Source organism: Mustela lutreola, chromosome 16, assembly GCF_030435805.1.
Source record: "Mustela lutreola isolate mMusLut2 chromosome 16, mMusLut2.pri, whole genome shotgun sequence".
NCBI lineage: Eukaryota > Metazoa > Chordata > Mammalia > Carnivora > Mustelidae > Mustela > Mustela lutreola.
In genome coordinates this window covers 10,269,027-10,291,010 of record NC_081305.1, presented here as the reverse complement: position 1 = coordinate 10,291,010, position 21,984 = coordinate 10,269,027, and positions in this window count along the sequence as shown.

The window sequence follows — 21,984 nt, the reverse complement described above, 5'->3', positions numbered from 1 at the left end:
GATGTTCCCTCGCATCTCTTTTATGTGTAATTTTTATTATTCTGTTTCACACTGATATTGAACTATTCTAAATCCCCAGTCTTCTCTTGTATGATTTATAAGATTATGGATTGAAAAAGAAGGCTATAGCAGCATTCTCCAAATCAAAATAAACTGCAATTAAAATAAAGGATTATTAATGTTCTGGCCATATCGTACGCTACATTCTCAGATAACACAGCAGAAGTGTAAGTTTTCGATTGTTATTAATGACCGAGTACTATGCACCTGCAAGAGATTTTCCAAAACTGCAAAAACATATTCTAAGCTATGTATTATGAGCAACATAAAGGAAGAAGAAAGCAAGTTTTAGTTTGGGTTAAGTTTTAAATATTGTTCCATTGTTTCTCCTTAATCAATATAAATTGAAAACAGATTCATCTAATTCACTTCAAGAACCTTGTAATGGATTTGGAAAGCCAATTCCAAGTCTCCCAGGCATTGAGCAAAGAAAAAACAAAGCATGAACAGTCTTCCATCAATGAGATGAGGCATAAAATAAAACCTAGACTTGATATAAAAACTGAAACCATGCCCAACTCTACAGGCATGCAGACTTCAGGGACCACATATGGCTGGGCCCAGGAGCACACAGGAGAAGATTCAGGAAATGTCTTCTACGATTTCAAGAAAACGAGGAGTAAACCATATAAGATAACTGAGAACAAAATTGGTGAGTATTGGCAAGTCAAGTTCTGTCTTAAATACAGAGTAATTATGGACTAAATGATGGGCATGTGGATGCTCTTCCATCTAGTCCTAGAAATCACACAGCTCTGTATAAATTTAAATTTAAATTCAGAGCCCAAAATATATTTTCATGTTATTATTACAGAATAAGCCACCCAAAAAGAATGGATTAAGATAATCATTATAATTTATGTTGCTTAGGAGTATGGTATTGACTGGACTCATCCAGAAAGCTCAGGGTCCTTTCATGGCCATAGGCAAATGACTAAGGTCACAGTATTGGCCTCTTCACTCACAAGTCTGGTGCCTGGGCTGGGCATATTTAAAGAGCTGAAGACCGGGTTACCTGGGCCTTGGTGGGCATCTCTGTCTATATTTAAGTAGTCATTCCATGTGATCTTTCCATTTGGCAGCCTCAGGGTACCCAGACTTCTAAAATGATGGCCAAAAGCTTCCCGAGTTGAGTGTCACGCAAGAAAAATACTATTGAAGATATCATGGCCTTTCTTAAGCTAGTCTTGAAAGTCATGCAAAATCATTTCTGCCAAACCACATTCATAGAGGCCATCTCAAAGTTCCATCCAGGTTCAGTACGACAGAGAGCTCCCCTTCCTGTGGAAGTAAGGCAAAGTTCTCAAAGAGTGTGTGAGATGGGAAATCCTGGTGCAGCCATTTTTGGAAAATACAATATATCAAAACCTGGTTGGAATAAAATGACTTCAATGATTTAAGAAATAATTTCCAATTTACTGCGAGAAAATAAATACTTTTGACCACGTATTAGTTTTATTTTGCTGCCTTAAAGAACTGCCACAAATGTAGTGACTCAGGAGGACATAATTTATTTTTTTGCAATTCTGTAGTTCAGAAATCTGGGATGGGTCTCATGTGGGTGAAATTAACATATCATCAGAGCTGCATTCCCTTCTGGAAGCTCTAGGGAAGAAACAGTCTTCCTGAGCACAAAGATTGTTGTCAGAATTCAATGACTTGCAGTTGTGGGATTGAGGTCCCCATTTCCTGGCTGGCTGCTCCTATTCTCAGGTTCTAGAGGCCACCTGCACTCACCTCCTCATGGCTCCTGTCCTCCATGCAAAGCCAGCAACAGCTTCTCACTCTCACATCTCACCTCTCCTCCCTGTCTTCCATCATATCCTCCTGACCGACCCTTGATGGAGAAACTCTGCCTTTAAAGACTCACATGATTCAGCTGAGCCCACCTTGAAATTGCTGATTCATCTCCCTATCTCAAGATCTGTCATCTGAGTCACTTTGGTAGAGTTCTTTGCCACGTAAAGTAACGGATTAGACAGACTAGGACCTGGGCATCTTTGAGAGTCATAAGCCCACCCATTATAGACATAATGTGTTTGACCAAATAGAGACCATGGCAGCATCATTAAAGAAATCAATGTTAAAATGGAATGACTGGGGGCCTCCACAAAGTGACTCCAAAAACACAACTCACATTTATTTAACAAAGTGATTTCCCTTCTCATGCATGGTCAGCACTATAAGATTACAAAGTACATGCTTTGTCCCTGTGCTTTAATAAAATCACCTTCTATGTACCAAAAAATAAAAAAAATTAAAAAAGAAGGGACACCTGGGTGGCTCAGTTGGTTAAGCAGCTGCCTTCAGCTAAGGTCATGATCCCAGCGTCCTGGGATCGAGACCCACATCGGGCTCCTTGCTCAGCAGGGAGATTGCTTCTCCCCTGCCTCCCCCTGCCATTCTGTCTGCCTGTGCTCCCTCTTTCTCGCTCTCTCTTACAAATAAATAAATAAAACCTCAAAAATAAATAAATTTTTTAAAGTAAAATAAAATAAAAAATTAAAAGGGCTTATAGTATTACAAATTAAATTTATAATTCTTAAATTAAGAATTAATTCCTAAATTAAGAATCTTAAAGATTCTTAAATTAAAAATATGTATGTACACATACGTATTTAAGGTCTGAAGAAACACTGCCAACTTGTCAATTAAAATTCATACACACAGATATTTCTACACACATACTGATTCTCAAAAGTTACCTTATGAAGCTTCAATTCATAAAAATGTATGAAACATGAAAAAACAAATAGAAAACAAAAAAACAAAGACAACGTGCACACTCTTGGGTCCATCAGTTTTTTTCAGTGGAGAGAAGGCCTCCTCGCTCACTTTAATCAACTTCACTTTATACACTATTATAACAAAGGTTATTCGATTTCTAAGACCAAATTCGGCAGTAACAAAAACCAATCGACAATGACAAGTGACATCTGGCAAGAAAGAAGGAATCAAAAACTGTAATGTGTAAAATACGGTATCAAACACATAGACACATGCACACGCACACGTACACACTCACACACACTCACACGGAGCAATCTAAAGTCATCTGTTATCAGGACAGACATCGCCATTTGGTGACTATCACTATATGTCATTGAGAAATGACTCAATTATACTCAAAATATTCTTTTTATGAATTTATATTATAGAAATATCTTATGTCATTAGAAAAAGCTAATATTTTCTTAAAACAGGCCCGGGTGTACATGAGGTGGACAGACTGGCAGTTTGGCTGCTCCCTCCGTGCCTGCTGAGAAGGAAATGGACCGTGAGATGACACTCCCTGGACGTATGTGTTTGCACTGTGGGTGTGTGGCCCCGACTGGGCAAGTCGGCATCTCTCCCCCTGGGACATGCCTTCCCGTGCAGAGAGGGAGGGGTAAGCCCCGGGGAGAGGCCAAGCGGCAGGACAATTGCCTGCGGGGGACCTTAACCATTTCCGGGCTCCAAGTCCCACCCCTCCAGAGATCCAAGAGTACTTTCTGCCTCTGAGCCCCCCACTTTCCAATCATTTCACTTACTTACTTATTTTGGCCTAACCTGGTCCCAATGAATTTCTCTTCCGTGTGACCAACAATTCATCACTAAGACAAATGGGCAAAATCTCAGTCATCTGAAAAACAATCCAGCTATCAAACAGATCGATTCTCCAAATGCTCCAGATGGCTGTGAAGTTTTGTATTTTGTGTGGTTTACCAAAGTGCTTTTTGTTCAATATTAGTGTGTTTCAATAAACTATCCTAGTTTTGATGAGAAGAATATGGTTTCCCACCTCAATAGCTAGCTTTTAATGAAACAGATGTCTGCAATTTTCTTTCAAATATGACCCAATAATTGAATTTGACCAAAATTAGTTGATACACAGTGTTTTTCAAATAATGGTCTTATCATCAGTTTTAATATATCTCAACACATGCCTTTTTGAAGTTAAGAAGTTAAATCAGCATAGAAATTATAGGTTTCAAAGAAAGCCTGTCCTTTTGTTTTTTAACCAAGAAATCTATATTTTTAGAAAAAAATAAATCACATTAGCATTATAGACAACAGGACTTATTCCTGGAAAGAAGTCATTAGTAAGATTAGAATTTGAGGATGTTGAAGTTTGATGATTTGTGTCAGGGGCAAGGCAAGAATACAGATTCCACCCCCACTGATCCAATAGACAGAAATTAATAATATGAGGTGCCAGTAACACAGCATTGTTTGATCTGAAAAGGCAAATGGGGAACAGAAGGAGGCCAGCTCGGGATGATAGCCACAGCAGCTGGGGTGCAGTTCTAGGTGGGAAAACCAAGGCCAGAACCTTCCAGGCAAGAGCTGGAACCATAAGAGATGCAAGTGACAGCTGATGAGTCCACAGGAAGCACTGAGAAAGAGGGAGAAATACCTGGCCTGATCCAGCGGCCAACCTTCACTGGTGGCCAGTGGGGAAGGGAGCCTAGGCAAAGTCAGTTACGGGGGTGGACCCTCTGCCCATCAAGCAGATCAAAGATCTGGAAAAGATTCTGAGCACAGGCAGGCAAATAGCCATCACAAGGACAGTGCAGATATTTACACCTTAAAAAAACACATTAGAACACATGGAGTGGAAGAGGCGATTGCCTCCAGCACAGAAGTGTATTCCAGATAAAATCCACATAAGTATCCTCACTGACCATGGGATGTTATGTAAATACAGGAACCTAAAATACACAAGATAATCTAGAAGTCAAATAGAAAAATAAGCAAAGATCATGCCTTGTTGCACCCGGCATACGTTACTTGTGCATGGATGTATTAGCTTATAAACATACTACTAATCTCTCCTGTGAGCAAATGAAACAACACTTATTGTTATTACTATTACTGTCCATAATTATCAAATATTAACAATAATAACTAATTTTATGAAATATGGTAGAAAACATTATGATTGCCTTCAAAAGAGAATCCACCCCTCTTTCACTATTTCACAGTCTTATCATTTGGATGGGTGTGACCACAGCCCTGTGAGGAGAATACACAGGAACTGTCCATTCAAAATTTTATTCAGTGATCGTAACAGTGAAGCTTTATCTCCCTTCTCTTGGAGGTGAAAGTGCAAGTATGAGATCTCAATTCCTTATTGTAGTTATCCTGTGGCCATGAAAGATCTCAGCATGGAAACAAAGTCTGACCTCCTTGGTATACAGCAGATGTCAAAAGCAAATAGATCACAGAAGAATGAAGACAGCCCTGATCAAACCATACCTGAATTCTATTTACTTCTGAATATTTCAGATATAAAATATGTGAGTCAGTAAATCCCTAGACTCTTTAACCAGTTAAAGCGTGTTTTGTCACTATTCTAGTTGTTAGCAACCAAAACCAAATACCAGAAACATTGTTACATACTTACATGGACTATTTCACTTAATTCTGTCCAAATGCAGGGTTTTATTTTATATTTGAGGAAATTGAGAAATGCAATTTGTCCAAATTCATGTAGTTTGTAAAGTATGAAGAGAGTTTAGATTTGATCCATCTGTCTTTCAAGCCTATGCTCTTGACCATGGAACCAACCACACATTCCCCACACCCGCCTTTCTGCTCCAAAACATTTCTTTAATGGATAGCTCTGTTGGCCTTCAACTGCAGGAGGAATTGTTTATGTCATTTTATTTTTAAATTTTTATTTATTTATGTTTTTAATTCCCATGTAGTTAACATACAGTGTTATATTAGTTTCAGGTGTGCAATACAGTGATTCAGCAAGTCATTACTCAGTGCTCCTCACGATAACTGTGATTTCTTCTTTTTGTAAGTCTGATTCTGCTTTCTGTTGTTTATTCACTTTTTAATTATTTTTTAAAGACTTCTATTTATTTACTTGAGAAAGGGAGACAGAGAGAGAGAACAAGTGAGCATGAACCAGGAGAGGGGCAAAGGGAGAAGGACAAGTAGACTCCACACCAAGCAAGGAGCCCAAGATGGGGCTCTATTTCAGGACCCTGGGCAATGACCAGATGCTTAACCAATTGAACCACCCAGGTGCCCCTATTTTATTTTATTTTTTAAAAGATTTTTGTTTATTTGAGAGAGTGGGAGCATGAGAGGCAGCAGGGTCAGAGGGAGCAGACTCCCCACTGAGCAGTGAGCCCAATGGGGGACTCCAGGATCATGACTGAACCAAAGACAGTCGCCCAACCAACTCAGCCACCCAGGCATCCCTTTTATTTTTGATTCCAGTATAATTAACATATAGTATCATATAAGTTTTAGGCTTACACAGGACGATTGTTTTTTAAAAAGTGATTTTATAAAACCCAAAGCAGAAACCATGAGGACAAGTTCGAGAATGCTCAAATATATACAATCAAACCACGTTAAGCTAAAACTATAATCAAATTTGGCAGTTTTTACCAAAACAAATCATTGAGGGATATTAGGCATCCATATGCTATCTTGACCACACAGATTAAAATGTCAAATCTTAAGAAATACTTTTAAAGAAAGGGAAATAAAAGTGGATTTCACAAGAGCATCCTATTTTGTTTTTAGAACTGGGGAAAAGTATTGGTTGTAACTCAACGATGTGAACGCTCTAAAATTTAGGTTTCTCTTAAGACTGTGATTTCTTGGCTTGCACTGATGGCTTTTTAAACAGATTTCAGCATATGTACTTGAAAGTCATTCCTGCATAAAAGATTTTGGGCAAAAATACCATATATATTATGGTATATACACACACTTGAAAAATTCTATATATACATGTGTAAGATGATATACATAAGAGTATATACACACATATAACTCACACATATGTGAACTTACCTCCATCTATCTACCCAACTTTATCTTTATCCCCTAGGTATATATAAATTACACTGTGCTTGTAGCTTTCTTTCTCATGAACAATCATGTAAATATAGTATCTACTCACTAAGTTTTTACACTGTCCCCCGACAAAAGCACATGCAGCTATCCATGACACAGTCTCTTCTAAAACGAAGAACAAGATATGCTAGGTTTGTTCACATTCCCCCAAAGCCCTCTGTCCCCAACAGTTAAGTTCCATAGCTACCCTGAGGATTCAGAACATGTAGCAATGATCGCTACCTCATCACTCCGGAAATGAATCAACCCATGCTAATTCTTCTTGCTGCTAGGATCTGGCAAATATGCTGGAAAAAAAATCTCTTTGGTGGGTTTCCAATTAACAAATAACATATTTCCCCCCAGAAAAGGTTCCTGCCTGAGAAGCCAATTAGGAGCTATTCTTGGCAGAATTTAATATTTTTCTTTCAACCTACTGTCGACATTTTTACTCCAATGCATGACCATTTCTCCTAAATAGAAACCACTAGGTCTACGCTGAATCTTTCAGAAAGAGCAGAAGGTAGAAGCTTCTGGAAACCTGGCTCTTAAAACAGAGGAAGCGAAGACAGTATGTTGTCTATGGATGTTTCTCCTGTTTAAAGAAACAGGAACACTGAAACCAACTAAACCCACTAAATATTATACAAGTCAGGCAGATCTGGCTTGATACGTTGGTTTACTACCTGCCCCCTGTGCGACATTTGGTATGTCTTTCCATGGGTCTCTCTATGTTTGGGTTTTTTCAGTTGTTTGTTTCTCAGTTAACTGTTGTGGTCATCCAGGTCACCCAGGACACAAAGCCTCATTTCCTCCATCCCTTCCTGCAGCCAGGCGAACTCTAAGAAAGACCCCCTTAAAAGCCACAGCTTGATCCCTGGGATCCGGGGAGTCTAATGAGACATCTCTCCCATCTTCACTCTCACCAAACTCGGCACAGTGACTGTGTTGTACTACTAGAAGGCAGAGTGGACCTTATACTAGAGAGATGACTTGGGGGTGATCACATGGGTCCTTGAGGCAAATGGCTTTCCCATCTGGTAGGAGAAGGACATGACAGAGAGATGGACGGTATGAGAAGGGCTAGATATACTGTCACTGATTTAAGGACTGGGAGACCACAATGCAAGGAATGTGATGATCTTAAGGAGCTGGGAGAGAGATCCACAGCCTCCAGCCGCTGATTGAGGAATGGGACCTCGGTCCTACGGTGCAAGGGACTGAATTCTACCAAAGCCTGAATGACCCTGGAAGAGGATTCCTCCTCTGAGACCCCAGGAAGGAAGAGAGCGCTGCTGACACTGATTTCAACTTTCTGGGACTGAAGCAGAGAACGAGTGAGCCACACTAGCCTTCTGATCTGCCCAGCTGCAAGACAAAAACTTCATGTGGCTTTAAGTCACTGCAGTTTTGGGGAATACATTATACGGCAATAGACAACCAGTTCCCTTCCACAGAGACAGAAAGAGAGTGAGAAACCAGGACCCAGACAAACAGACACTGTACAGGGAGCAAAATCAACAGTCAACAATCCACGAATCTAGGTCAGCGGTCTGAGAGACTTTGTATAAGGCATGCCACTTTTCTGCAAATTTGAAAATACAGCCAAATAAAAAAGAAGAGTTACAAATAATTAAAGCATGAGGTGAAATAAAATATTTGACATCTGCGTAACTGCCAGGAGATAATGCAGATTCACAAATCCTTAAGTGTACAAGAGCCTTGGGCTGTCCAGCACTGCTGGTCCTCCGAGAGAAGACAGGCATCCAGTGACTTTGAGAACACATTCTCGGGTCTATTTCACATGGTATGAGGTCAAAAGAAGTTTCCCTTTTAATTTTGGCATTGCCATCTTAAAACACACACACACACACACACACACACACACACACACACACACACACACAATGATCTCTGCCAGAATCTCTTTAGAGGATGTTCATGGATGTGATGGAGCCATAAGTCTGCAGATACGGTACGGTACAAAACTGAACATCAGACTGAAACATGCGTGGGGATTCCCTCGGCAATGTCTCAGAACACGTGTGTGTGACAGAGAGATTTTTCACACCATGAAGGAACTTTTTTGGCACCAGCTTGTAGAGTTGACAACCCAGGCTCAAAAATCAGTGCAGGCATCAGAATGCCAACGCCGGGTCCATCCATCAGTGGCGTCCAGGGCTCCTTCTCAACGAAGTAAAACAAACATGGATAAGCAGAGGCTCTGCATTATTGATTTCGCGGTTTCACACTTGCTAAGAAATATATTTCAGAGTCTAGAAATAAGTCAAACATTGCCCAACTTGTGTTTTAAGATATCCTCCAGGTCCGCTTTCTGTACTTCCTCCATCAATTCTCTCAGTTCTGCATTTTTCATTAAGCTTCTTGGATTAGCTTGCATCCCCATCCCTCCTGTCAATAGTCCCCTACGATATTTCGGCATTGATTATCAACATCAATTTCAGTTTGACGCCATCTGCTCTGCACTGAGGGACTTCAGCATGCCTTTTCTTTCTTTCCTTCCCCCCCCCCCCAAGTTAATTTGAATTCCTGTATCTCCTGACATGTAGGAACATTCTGATTCTACAAAGCATTTTCAGAAAGAAGAAAATCAGACGTTTCTTCAGTTTCCCTTCTCTTCTGCCCATGGGAAACCATTGCTCTTGCTTTTAATAACTCACCAGGGCTCGAAGGGCTAAAGCCAGGACTCCCTGAGTCACCATTGGCTCTTTTTAGGGCAAAAGCTAGTGTTGTGCAGGGAAAGTACCCCCATCCTTCTCCCAAAGAAGCTCTTTTATTTCTGGACAGTAATAATGATTTCTTAGACACTGCTTCCCTGTGTGGGTATGAATTTGCAGATGTGTAATTTTGAACTCTTGTTCTTTAGCTCTTTATGTCCATATGGGTTGAATTAATGATCTCTTCCAGATGACTACTCCTCTAACCTGTGAAGACATCTTACTCCTTCCCAGTCCCCAGCCCCTGTCCTGCCCAGGTGGAATATACCAGGGCTTTCGTAAGGCTTACCTGTGAGTACCTCACACCTGGGCACCCTCCCCTAGACAGGCTCCCTTTTATAAGCATCCCTTGGAGAGGGCAGCCTGCAAATCCTTCTCTTCATCTCTAACTGATATGTTATACTACAAAGGACTGCAATTCTTAAGAAGCTATTTTATTGCAATACTAGGCCTAGACATCTTGTAGGCTTTCAAATTCCAGGACAGCCCAACATCCTGATAATTTTCTATGATCCTATTACCTGAAGCAAATAAATCAAGGTATAAAACTTGACAAAGAATGGGACACCCAGATGGCTCAGTCGGTCGAGCATCCAACTCTTGACTTTGGCTCAGACCAGGACCTCAGGGTTGTGGGACCGGGCCTCCATCAGGCTCCCTGCTAGTGCAGAGTCTCCCCATTCCTTCCCCACTTCTTCTCCCCCAAAATGTGTGCTCACTCTCTCTCTCTCAAATAAATAAATGTATACAATCTTAAAAAAAAAAAAAAAAAAGTTACAATGAACGGGGCGCCTGGGTGGTGCAGTCAGTTAATCCTCTGACTCTTGGTTTCAGCTCAGGTCAGGATCTTGGTCATGAGATCAAGCCCCACAGTGGGCTCTGCACTCAGGAGGAAGTCTGCTTGAGGTTCTCTCTCCCTCTTGTGCTTGCTCTCTCTCTCTTTCTCAAATAAATAACTCTTTGGGGCACCTGGGAAGTTCAGGTTAAGTGTCTGTCTTCAGCTCATGTCATGATTCTGTGGTCCTGGGATCAAGTCCCTCATTTAGCTCCCTGCTCAGCGGAGAGTCTGCTTCTCCCTCTGCCCCTCCTTGGCTCATGTGCATGCTCTCTCTCTCTCTCTTTCTCTTCCTCTCTCAAATAAAGTCTTTAACAAATAAATAAATAATATAAACCTTAAAAAAAAACTTTACAAAGAATGAGTGCTGATACCACCCTAAATTAATGCAATTGAGTGAAAACAGAAAGCCGCATTTCCTCATATTAAACCCTCAGTCTTGTGACTCTATACTATTTCCCTATCTTTTAAACACATTAAGATATTTTATTTAGAAGAGTGACAGTGCCTTAATATTTAATCTCTCATATAGGAAATTTGAGGGTGTAAAAAATGTATATATTTCACATTGGTCCAGGAAACTTTTTATAGTTTAGTCACCTTAGGGCAAAGAGCCATAATTCCAGTTGCTTGAATATAAAATGCAGCAGTGGGGCTCATGGAACAGAACTGATTTTTTTTTAATTACTATGAGCTGCTTTTGCATTTTGGAGAAATGAAGAATTTTGGTTTAGATGTCATTTTCCTTCCTCACATTCTGAATAAGAGTGTTCATATATTTTGCAAAATAAGGCCTTGGATTGCCCTTAGGTCTGTATTCAAAATTGTGATATAGTAGAGAAATATAAAAATAAAAGTGCCTACCAAATACAACGTTCCCCTATAAAATTAAAATTGCCATTCCAGCTAGTTCTGCTTATAAACTCCATTCATTTCCAGAGGTTGCGGCTCTCTTCCTCCTGTCTCTCTGGAGTTCTGGCCAGCTGTTCTTGTTACTTAAATATTTGATAGGAAAACACCTGGAAATAAATGGCTTCCACAGGGAAATGTGTAGCACATTTGCCAAAAAAAGAAAGGTGGGCAAAAATGGCTATAAGTAAATAACTTTGCTACTCCGTTAAAAAATATTAATAAAACATTATAAGGTATGATCTCATATAGGTAGGAAATGTAACATTTATAGAAGACTGACTCTTCAACAAGAATGCAAGATTCAGGTTTACTGTTTTTTTTTTTTTTTTTTTTTTTTTATCTAATATGAATGCTATGGTCAACTTCAGCTGTTTTGTTCTTTTTAAATTCAACCCTCCCCTCTAAAGCTATATATGGCTAATGAATTACATCTCCAATAGTTAATACCGTACCTCCAAAAAACACATTTTGGAGAACTGTAAATTTTTCTGCTTGGAACTGACACTGAATCTTATGCCAAGATTCCCACCCATTCCCTTTATATTCCTTCTTGGGTCAGCAGTTCCAAAGACGGAATATCAAGGGTGGACACAGGCTAAATTATGAGGAAAACTAACTCCATGAACCCCAGGATTTCGTGGCTTGGTCCAAGCCTGACAGGTAGTTATCTTAAATAGGTATCCAGTATGAACCAGTGATTTTACTTTCGTTAACACAGACACAGATTGTAGAAAATGTCAGGAAGTAGACATGGCAGGTTGCTAACGGTAGTTTCTTCTGAGGTTGGACCTGGAAGTGGAGAGGGACAGAATTCCCAATTTTGCTCCTCTGGATTTTTCAGTATGTTTCCCATTTAAGACAAACAAAAAATTAAACATAAAGAAGATAGCAGATTTTGCTACCAGGAGCCATGGATAAAAGGCCTTTGAGTACAGTTACAGTCACACCACTATGCTCAGGTCTAAGATTCCGTGTGTGATACCAACTGTTTTCTCCTGTGTCAGCCCTCAAGTTCCCTGTGACAGATACTCTCGTTTTCACTTTACCAATGAGTACAGTGGGGCTCAGACAAAGAAGATTTTTTTTTTTAAGATTTTATTTATTTATTTGACAGACGAGATCAGAAACAGGCAGAGAGGCAGGCAGAGAGAGAGAGGGAGAAGCAGGCTCCCCACTGAGCAGAGAGCCCAATGTGGGGCTTGATCCTGAGATCATGACTTGAGCTGAAGGCAGAGGCTTAATCTACTGAGCCACCCAGGTGCCCCCTCAGACAAAGGACTCTTGAATGATTTCATAAAGGGATGCGAAAGTATGGAATTGGACCCAGGCCTTCCAGCAAGGCCAAAGACATAGCTGTTTCTTTTAAATCCTGCCTCTAAAATGAAACAAACTTGCTGGAAATATTTTCATTCAAAAAATGCTCAGTGAGTACTGAAAATGTACCAGGAAGCAAAACAAAGTCAACACATGTTTCAAAAATCTTTTTAGAGAAGGACCATTGATAAAATGAGGTAAATCTTGCTAATGGTGACAAAACAAGTTTTAGGAGTTCAGTGTCTTTTGAGAAGGCAGTCACTGCTCCCAACTGCAATACTTTCTCCATCTTCAGTGATGTATTACTATTATTATTTGCTTCTTACTTTGTTATTGCAGGTTAGAAACGTTTTACATTGATCGGTTTACTCATGGAGCTCCTGGGTGTCTCAGTCGGTTTAACGTCCAACTCTTGCTTTTCCCTCTGGTCATGATCTTAGGGTCTTGAGATCAAGCCCCGCATCAGGTTCCACATTCAGCTTGGAGTCTGCTTGGGATTCTCTCTCTTCCTCTCTCTTTACCTCTCCACCTCCCCGCACACACACTCTCTACAGTAATAAATAAATAAATCTTTTAAATTAGTTTACTCATTTTTTTCAATTTATGTCTTTCTTACCGGGCATCCTTTATTTTGCCCTTAGATGTTCTGTCAGGCTTTCGATCACACAAAGATCACACATTATGCCTTCACTGAATAATTATTCACTGTGCAATCTGTGTTATCTGTGACTATTCTGAAATATTCACGGCACATTAATTGTTTTACCTGGATAACAGAGCTCAGCAATAGCATATTCTGATTAGGGTTATCACTCAAGCTTATTATACACCAACTAGATCTTGAATACTTTGTATGGTGACACAGATACAAAATGCCATAAAGTATCTGCCTCGGTGAAACAAGGCACACAATAACACAGAAATTAAATAATTACTTAGTAAAAATGCTCTATTGTAGTAGGTGCCAAATGACATGCCACAGTAATGAGATGACTGACTATATGTCAATGGCACACTGTTTTGATACTTCATCACGTGCCAAAACAAAAACAAAAAACAAAGCAAGGAGAAAGACAAGCTGTGTGTCTCCTCTGTGCTGGGCACCATGACTGGAGCATGAGAAACAAAGGCATACATAAAGCATCATCTGTGTCTTCAAGGAATGCACAGCCAAATTGGAGCCAAATTCACAAAAAAGAGCATTTCAAGAGAACAAGGTGATTGTTCTGATGGAGATAAATAAGAATGCTTTGATGTGGAGTTAGTAGTGATCAGAGAAAGTTTCCTAGAGGAGATGGCCCTTGATCCAAAACTATATATAAGGGTGGGTGAGGTTAGACAAATAGCAGTGGTAAATAGAAGTCATCCCACAAATAAGCATATGTTCCCCCAGGAATGTTCTAGACATTTTTGCTCCCAATCAAGTTAACAATGCTTGTTTTCTCAGACTTAAACACACAGGCACCAACACTGGGTACTCTTTAAAAATACAAATTGAGGGACGCCTGGGTGGCTCAGTTGTTTGGGCGGCTGCCTTCGGCTCAGGTCATGATCCCAGCATCCTGGGATCGAGTCCCACATGGGGCTCCTTGCTCAGCGGGAAGCCTGCTTCTCCCTCTGCCTTTGCCTGCCACTTAGTCTGCCTGTGCTCACTCTCTCTGACAAATAAATAAATAAAATCTTAAAAAAAAAAATACAAATTGACATGTGAAAATGTAATCTCATTTTGGGTTTTAATATGCAAATACAGGACTCTTAACTTCAGTGATTGTATTACCTAAGGAGAGTCAAAAGAAAAGAAAAGCTGCAATCACAAGGAAAACAGATTATAACCCTACAGGGGATGGCAGCCAAGAAGCAAGAGATCTGAGAATGTTCTTTCCAAATGCGCTATCTGACACAAGTCTGCAGCTTTAAGTTATCTAGCAAAGATTAGCAAAGTGGATTCAAATAATGAGTTTTCCCTAAGAAAAAAAGAAATAAAAATGAAATATTTTTAAGGGCAAGCTAAATTTCAAAAAAGCACATTTTATATTTTAGAATCTTTAAAAATTTTATTTCAGGCTGAAGATGTATTTGCTTGCTTATTTGCATGTTTTCCATACATAAATTATATATAAATTCAAATTAAAAAATTCTAATTTATCTGTGCTATCTGAAGAACCAGATTTCTACAAAGCCATATTTAATAATACTCCATTGCTTCATAAGGATGGTAGTGATAAGCATCATTTCACAATAGAGGTTCTGAATATTATTTATTCAACCTATCACTTTAATCTTCCTGAAGTTCTTTAGTCACATTAAATGAAATAAGAAATCAGACTTTATCAGTATAGCCAAATCTTGGTTAAACTAAATTAATTATCACTAGATTAATACTTATGGATTCCTGAAATGGTTTTAATGATACTTTTAAAAGTTTTTAGTTCCACTTTTATGTTGCAATAAGTAAATAAATAAATCAAAGGATACAAGTGCGCCTGGGTTGCTCAGCTGATTGAGGACCTGATTTTTGGTTTTGGCTCAGGGTCATGAGATGGAGCCCCATTTTGGGGTGCGTGATCAGTGAGGAGTCTGCTTGGGATTCCCTCTCTAATTTTCCCTCTGCCCCTCCCTCCATGCTTGCTCTCTCTCTCTCTCTTTAATAAATAAATAAATATATAAATCTTTTTCAAGAGCGCATTGCAAAATTTGATAACCAAGATGGAAACTGAGTATATGATAAGCCTTCATGTCAAACCAGTGGAGGAAAGATGGTTTGCTTTTTAAAAATGACATTTAGATAATTGGTTAATAGTACAGAAAAAGTTAAAATGAGATATTAGAAGAAAGCATTGATAAATTTCATAAATAGTATTAGGGAAAGCTGTTCTAAACTATGACTCAAAATCTAGAAATAATGTATGATCAATAAACTTGACCATGTAAAAGAAGTATGTGGTAAAAATACCAGAGCAATGAAAAAGACAAATTATTAACTAGGACAATATTTGGGATTTATATCCTTACTATATAAAAAGCACCTAAAAATGGAGAACACCCAAAGACAAAAATGGGCAAGAGCCATGCACAGGCAGTTCACAGAAAAATGAATGGAAATTGCTCTTCACTTAAAAATAAAGATGCTCAACCTTACTTACTTACTACAAGAGAAATAACAATTAGAAATACTCAAGAGATATCATTTTGTTGGAGGAAGTAACAAAGAGGACTTAGCTACTAGTTGACCCAAGAGCTGGACCCAGGCAACTGCAGGCTCCATGACCTCCTCCACTCACTATTTTGGAATATACATTTCGCCCACTGCTCCCACAGTGGAAACTGTTCTAAGGACACAGTCTTGAGAGAGTAAGACACTGTTGAGAACATCTGGATGGTATACATAACTGAACCCAGTTAAGGTCTCTATATAAACTTTTAAGATCCCAAAAGGCAGATGTGGAGATTTACTATTCTTGCAGCTGCCCAAGAAAAGCCTTCTAAGTAGACTGAGTCCCTTGCCAATCACATGCCAATCTGAAGGTCTCTCCTTGCCCTCCATGTAGCGGGACCAGTTTGCAAACCAATATATTCATCACCTATTTTATTGCCAACAGGTTGACCATTTTCTTGGTTGACAATATTGAGAAAAAGCAGACACTTTCCATACACTGTTGCTAGGGAGGAAAAATGGTGCAAAACCCATAGAAAGGAAAATCTAGCAACATATGTCATTTGCAAATATATAACTCATTTGCACCAAGGTTTAATTTTGGGGTCTGACATCAGTAGTGGGACAAAACTGCTCTACACTAAATGTTGCTTTGGTTTCACAGAATAAAGCTTAACAGAAAAACTGGACAGGATCAAATTGTTTCCAAGTAACTTAATTCATAAAAGTCAAAAGCAAAGTGAAACAGATAAACTTAACTACTACTGTGATTGCTTAACAACCCAGGAAGTATTTGCTTCAAGCGAATTTAAAACAAAGCAATTTGACTAGTGAGAGACATCCTCAAAACAGAAGTTAGTTGAGAAATCTTAAACTGTGTTGAGTAATACTGCTTACAATAACATTGAGACTCTTAATCTGAAACTATAATATATACACAGGAATAGGTGCATGCGCACACACCCCCCCCACACACAAAGTAGAATAAAGGAAATGAGGAATTACTTTAATCAAGATTTCATGGTAAAAGATATATAAATATTAAATCCAAGAATTAAAACTCGATGGGTATTGAGGGCACAGGTTGTGATGAGCACTGGATGTTATATACAACTAATGAATCGTTGATCACTACACCAAAAATGAATGATGTACTGTACACTGGCTAACTGAACATGATAAAAATATACATATATATATGTACATACATATATATATATATAAAATTCTAAATTTGAATCAGAATGGATTTGAATTTGAATCAGAATCATATCATAAGTATGAGCCTATAATACATTTTCTCTGGATAAATAAAAACAGAAACATTCGTAGCTACCTCCATTGAAAAGGTCTGGAAATAATTACCCAACTCAGAAGTGGGGAGTGCTCAGCATCCAGATTTCTAAATCTAAATACCATTTCCCACTAAAATGAACAAAGATGCTTGGAATAAATAACTGAAAGCCCACTAGAGAGTACAGATGGGTGAACTTTGAGAAGAATGATTCTATATAACACCAGCAGTTAACTGAACATAGAGGGGTAAGAAGAACAAGAAAAATAAATGGACTCCTAGAATAAAATATAAGAAAATGATTGTGTTATTAACAAACAGGTAATATAGCAAAAATAACTAAATCTCAGTTATATAAGATTCAAAAATGGGGTGTTAGTGGCTGAGTCAGTTAAGCATCTGCCTTGGGCTCAGGTCATGATCCTGGGGTCCTGGGATCAAGCCCCGCATCGGGCTCTCTGATCAGCGGGGAGCCTGCTTCTCCCTCTCCCTTTGCTCCTCCCTGCCCCATTCATTCTCTCCTTTTCTCTCTCAAAATAAATTAAGTAGACTTTAAAAAAAAAGATTAAAAAATGATGCAGTACATTCTTCCCAAAGATGCTGCTGACTTCCTGTGTGCATATGTATATCATGCATCTGCATGACCTCTCTGTCCCTACCACATGTTATGTTTACCTTCCTCTGTCTTAGTTGGTGCTATTTTGTGAGAGGCCACGTTCTCATCTTTATTCTGATCCACCATTTCTTAAGAGTATCTGGCAGTGATTCCAACCATTGTTGTTCCCCCTCCCCTTCCCTAACTCCCAAAGAGCTTCTTTCTATGGACACTGTAGCATATTTTTCTGCCACCAAATATTCAATCCAGTCTCTTTCATGCAATGATATTAATTTCATGTTTATTTCTCCAGATCCTTGCTTTTACTTTAAGACTTTTTTCTTCCATATATTCATCAAGTCCAACCAATATCCTATAGTTATGCTTGACTGTGTGCCTGGACCAGCAGTCAATCATTGTGAACAGAGGTTTGACTACAGTCATGCAGGGCCAGGACCAAGGTGAGAAAAGTAAGGTGCCTTAAGATGCCTACGTTAAGGCATGTATACTCAGGATTGTCCAAGTGCTAACTCTGAACTGCAAGTGGTTTAATATTACTGAGAACTCAGTGGTACAGATGTGGAATGCTGAGAGGTCAGACTGGAAAAGGATATAAGGGCTCAATCATGGAAAGTCCTGCATGTCCTGGAATGGAATCAAATCCTATCCTCAGAGTGAAGTGGAGCAAAGATGCAGCATAGGCTGGGGAGCAACATGATTTCAGAGGGGCATGTTGGAATGAGCTTGTATGAGCCCACATAATGGGCTAGAAAGGGCAAGGCAAGAGTCAGGCCAAGAGAGAGAAGTGTTTAAGTTGTTTTATTTATGGCAGGGGCAGTAAGAGTCGAAGACAGGACTATGGAAGAGATCCTCAAGGTGAAAGATTCAGGGGATGAGGAAGGAATCAAGGATGGAAACCAAGAGGGCCACCACGTTTCTGTTTGGCCTCTTGGGATAATGGAAATACTATCTGCCAAGATGGGTCTTGCTCAAGGCTGCTGAGAATGAGTATGGTCTTGAAGAATAAGCACAGACTACCCACGTGGAAATGAAAACCTCTAACACTCAGAATACTCCTTGGAGCAGGGAAGGGTTGACAAGATGCTCTCGGACCCCACCCAGCACCCACCCTGTCTGCTGCTGTCTGCCTGTTCCTAAGTCTTTCTCAGTCGGAGAGTCAGAATTGGCAGCCCACCAAGACAGCTACAAGAGTGAGTCCCAGCAGACTCCACTGAGACTAGGAAACTGGAGTGGGGACGGTTACAAAGCAGGGAGAATCAGTAGCACTTGGACAAAAATATATGGCCTTTAGGAACTACAGAGATAGAAGAACTTTGGGAGATTAACACAATCCCCTGTGAAGAAGTGCTCTCACAATTAGTCATGTTAAATTGCCAAGGTACATTATCAGCAGGAGCCCACAGCTGCCCCATCTCAGCGTTGGGGAATGTTATTTTTACTCTTACAGTTACAGCAAGACTCTAATTACCGAAACTGCCGATGTCACCTTAATTACAGTTTTATTTAATGATCACATTGGGCACTGCTATATGATGTGGAGTTTTTAAAAGTAAAATATGGCAGAGAAATGAAGCTCTTAGCTCCCAACGTGTTGTCATTCAGCATATCATGGGGCATAAACTTAAGGGAAGTTGGGGAGAGAGCTCCAGTTCGGACTAATGTTCAAATTTAAATTTGGTATTTGTTGTTACATGGGTAAAGAAGAAAAGAAAAAAAAAGAGAAGAGAAGAGAAGAGAAAAACAACACACTTAAAAAAAATGCAAGTTCATACTTTCCCAACCAGGCATTATTGAGAAAAATAATCCTTGGTACTTGTATTTCTCACATAAAACTCTATTAGAAACACAACCAAATTGTGTGGGAGAGTTCTTACATGTACTAATGATTCACACATTTCCTGAATGCCCCCTATATGACTGTGCTAGGCAAACTCCAAGCTCGAAATTTATTAGTGGCGGTAACTGACAAAGATATCTGTTAACTGCACATAAACAGCTGGGTGTTAAACAATCTCTGAAATGGCGTGACTGGTGATAATAGCCAGGTATAGTTAATCAAAAAAGATTTCCTATTTTATTGCAAATTTTAAAAGGTCCAATATCGAATCCACCTTAGAAAATACGTCTTTCATCTCCTTCGTTCTATTGGCAACAAGAATGAGGCTCATAGAGGTCAGGGCTTTCCTAAGCTGCACCATAAATTAGTGACATTATAATCCAGGGACTCTGAGACTTGGTGCTGCCCAGGGTCAAATCGTGAGCAGCTTTCAGAAGAAAATAGAAAGCGTGCGTGTGTGTGTGTGTGTGTGTGTGTGTGTGTGTATGCTTGTGTGGGACAGAGGTGGCAAATATAGGAGACTGAGGTGGCAAATATAGGAGACTGATTTGCAAATACTAACTCCAACATGCCCAAAGACAGAAGCACAAGAACGTGCCTTGATTTGTTATATGACTAGAAGAGAATGACACAGAAGACAGGAGGAGACAGGCTAATGAAGGAAGTGGGCTGTAAACAGTTTATAGAGAACCACACTCAGGGACCTTAACTTCAAGAAATAACTAGAAGCCATCACAAAATTACCGTCCCCCAATAAGTGTATCATATAATCAAAACTTAATTTGCTGATAAATCTTGAGTCTACAAGTAGGACAGATTGAAGATGGGAGAAGGGAGGACAGCAAGAGAGCCAGAAATAGGGCAGTAGCTGTTAACTGGGAAGCAACTGGATGTCGGACTGGAAAACGGGAATCGTACAAGGATTCTGACGTTAGAATAAGTAAGTAAGATGTAGAGATTTTACTCAATACTCTTGGACAAAGAAATATTTTAAAAATCCAACAATACAAGTTTGTGAGTCAAGTAAAACACTGGTACTAGAAATTTGAATTTTGAATGAAGAAATAAACCCCATCTTTAACATACTTTACTTTAAATGGTAGTAGGTCTCTCAGGTGGGGAGTACAAGGTAAAGAAGGAGACACAAAACCCCAATGATAACATTAATGGTCAGATCCAGATACAGAAATGTGAGAGAGAGATAGCGATATTATCGAATAAACATTTTTTTTCTTCCTCAAAAGCCTAAATTCCTGTACCCAGTAAAAATATAGATTGTCATAGCTTAACTTGGCCAAATAGAGAAAAAGCATTTTGGTCAAAATATAATTTATTTTACCCTGGTAACTTTTAAACATTGGAAAATAATACGAGCCTTTCCTCCACTAATCTGATACTAAGGAATCATCCTTGAGATTATCAAAAATCGCCGGTAGCTCCATGAGGCTAATGTTACTCTTTATGGGACATAAAACTGCCTTAGCATCAGGCTTATTGCACAAGGCAGCTTGAAGAGACATATTTGCCCTGCTTAAGCCTTTAAAAACTTGTAAAAATAGCAAAGCGCATCTCATCTGGCTTCTACTGAAATAACATCCCTGAAAAAGAAAAGCATTTCAACAAGCCTGAAAAACAAATGCCTCCCCAGAGATCTGGCCTCTCTTTGCAGAGAAGACTTTTTGTCAAAGCTCTTGGGGAGTTTTATGTAGAACCAGATGGGGCAAATTTTTCCTTTTATTGTCTTCACCTCTAATTGATGGGTATCCAGAGAGAGCCTGACTCATAAAGCTCATGAAACCATCTTCATCCACACTCCCTTAAATTCTTTCCAAGAGGTTTATTTTCCGGAAGTCTACCCCATTGACAAGAGTGGAATCAATGCAATTAAAATGAACAAATCACTTTGCAGATCGCCACCTCTAATTTCTACAATGAGTGTCCCCTTGAAATCCATGAAGGCTTTCACTGCCATCTACTTTTCTCCGTGGAATTCAAAGAGCTGCAAATTCGTGGAAGTTTAGGTATCTTGGAGATAAATCCAGTCTTGAGGATCAATGAGTGAAATTACTCTTAAAACCCAACCTCTGTCCCCAAATCCTACCCCTGGGACAAACGCTGCCCACATGAATGTACTCTATGACTGGACAGAGTTGCCTGGTTTGTGCTTGCTCACAACTTCATTGCTCAACTCAATCTGGAAAGGATGTGCAAATAATTACCAAGGAAGCCTCCAACACAGAAATAGGCACATACAGTAAATTCAATCTGTGCCCAGCTCATAACCGGGACACTTGGTATCATGGTACATGCTGAAGGTGTCCTATTCCTCTCCACCCCAGCACGGAGGACTAGATGAAAGTGCTGGAAAAGCAAGGGAGGAA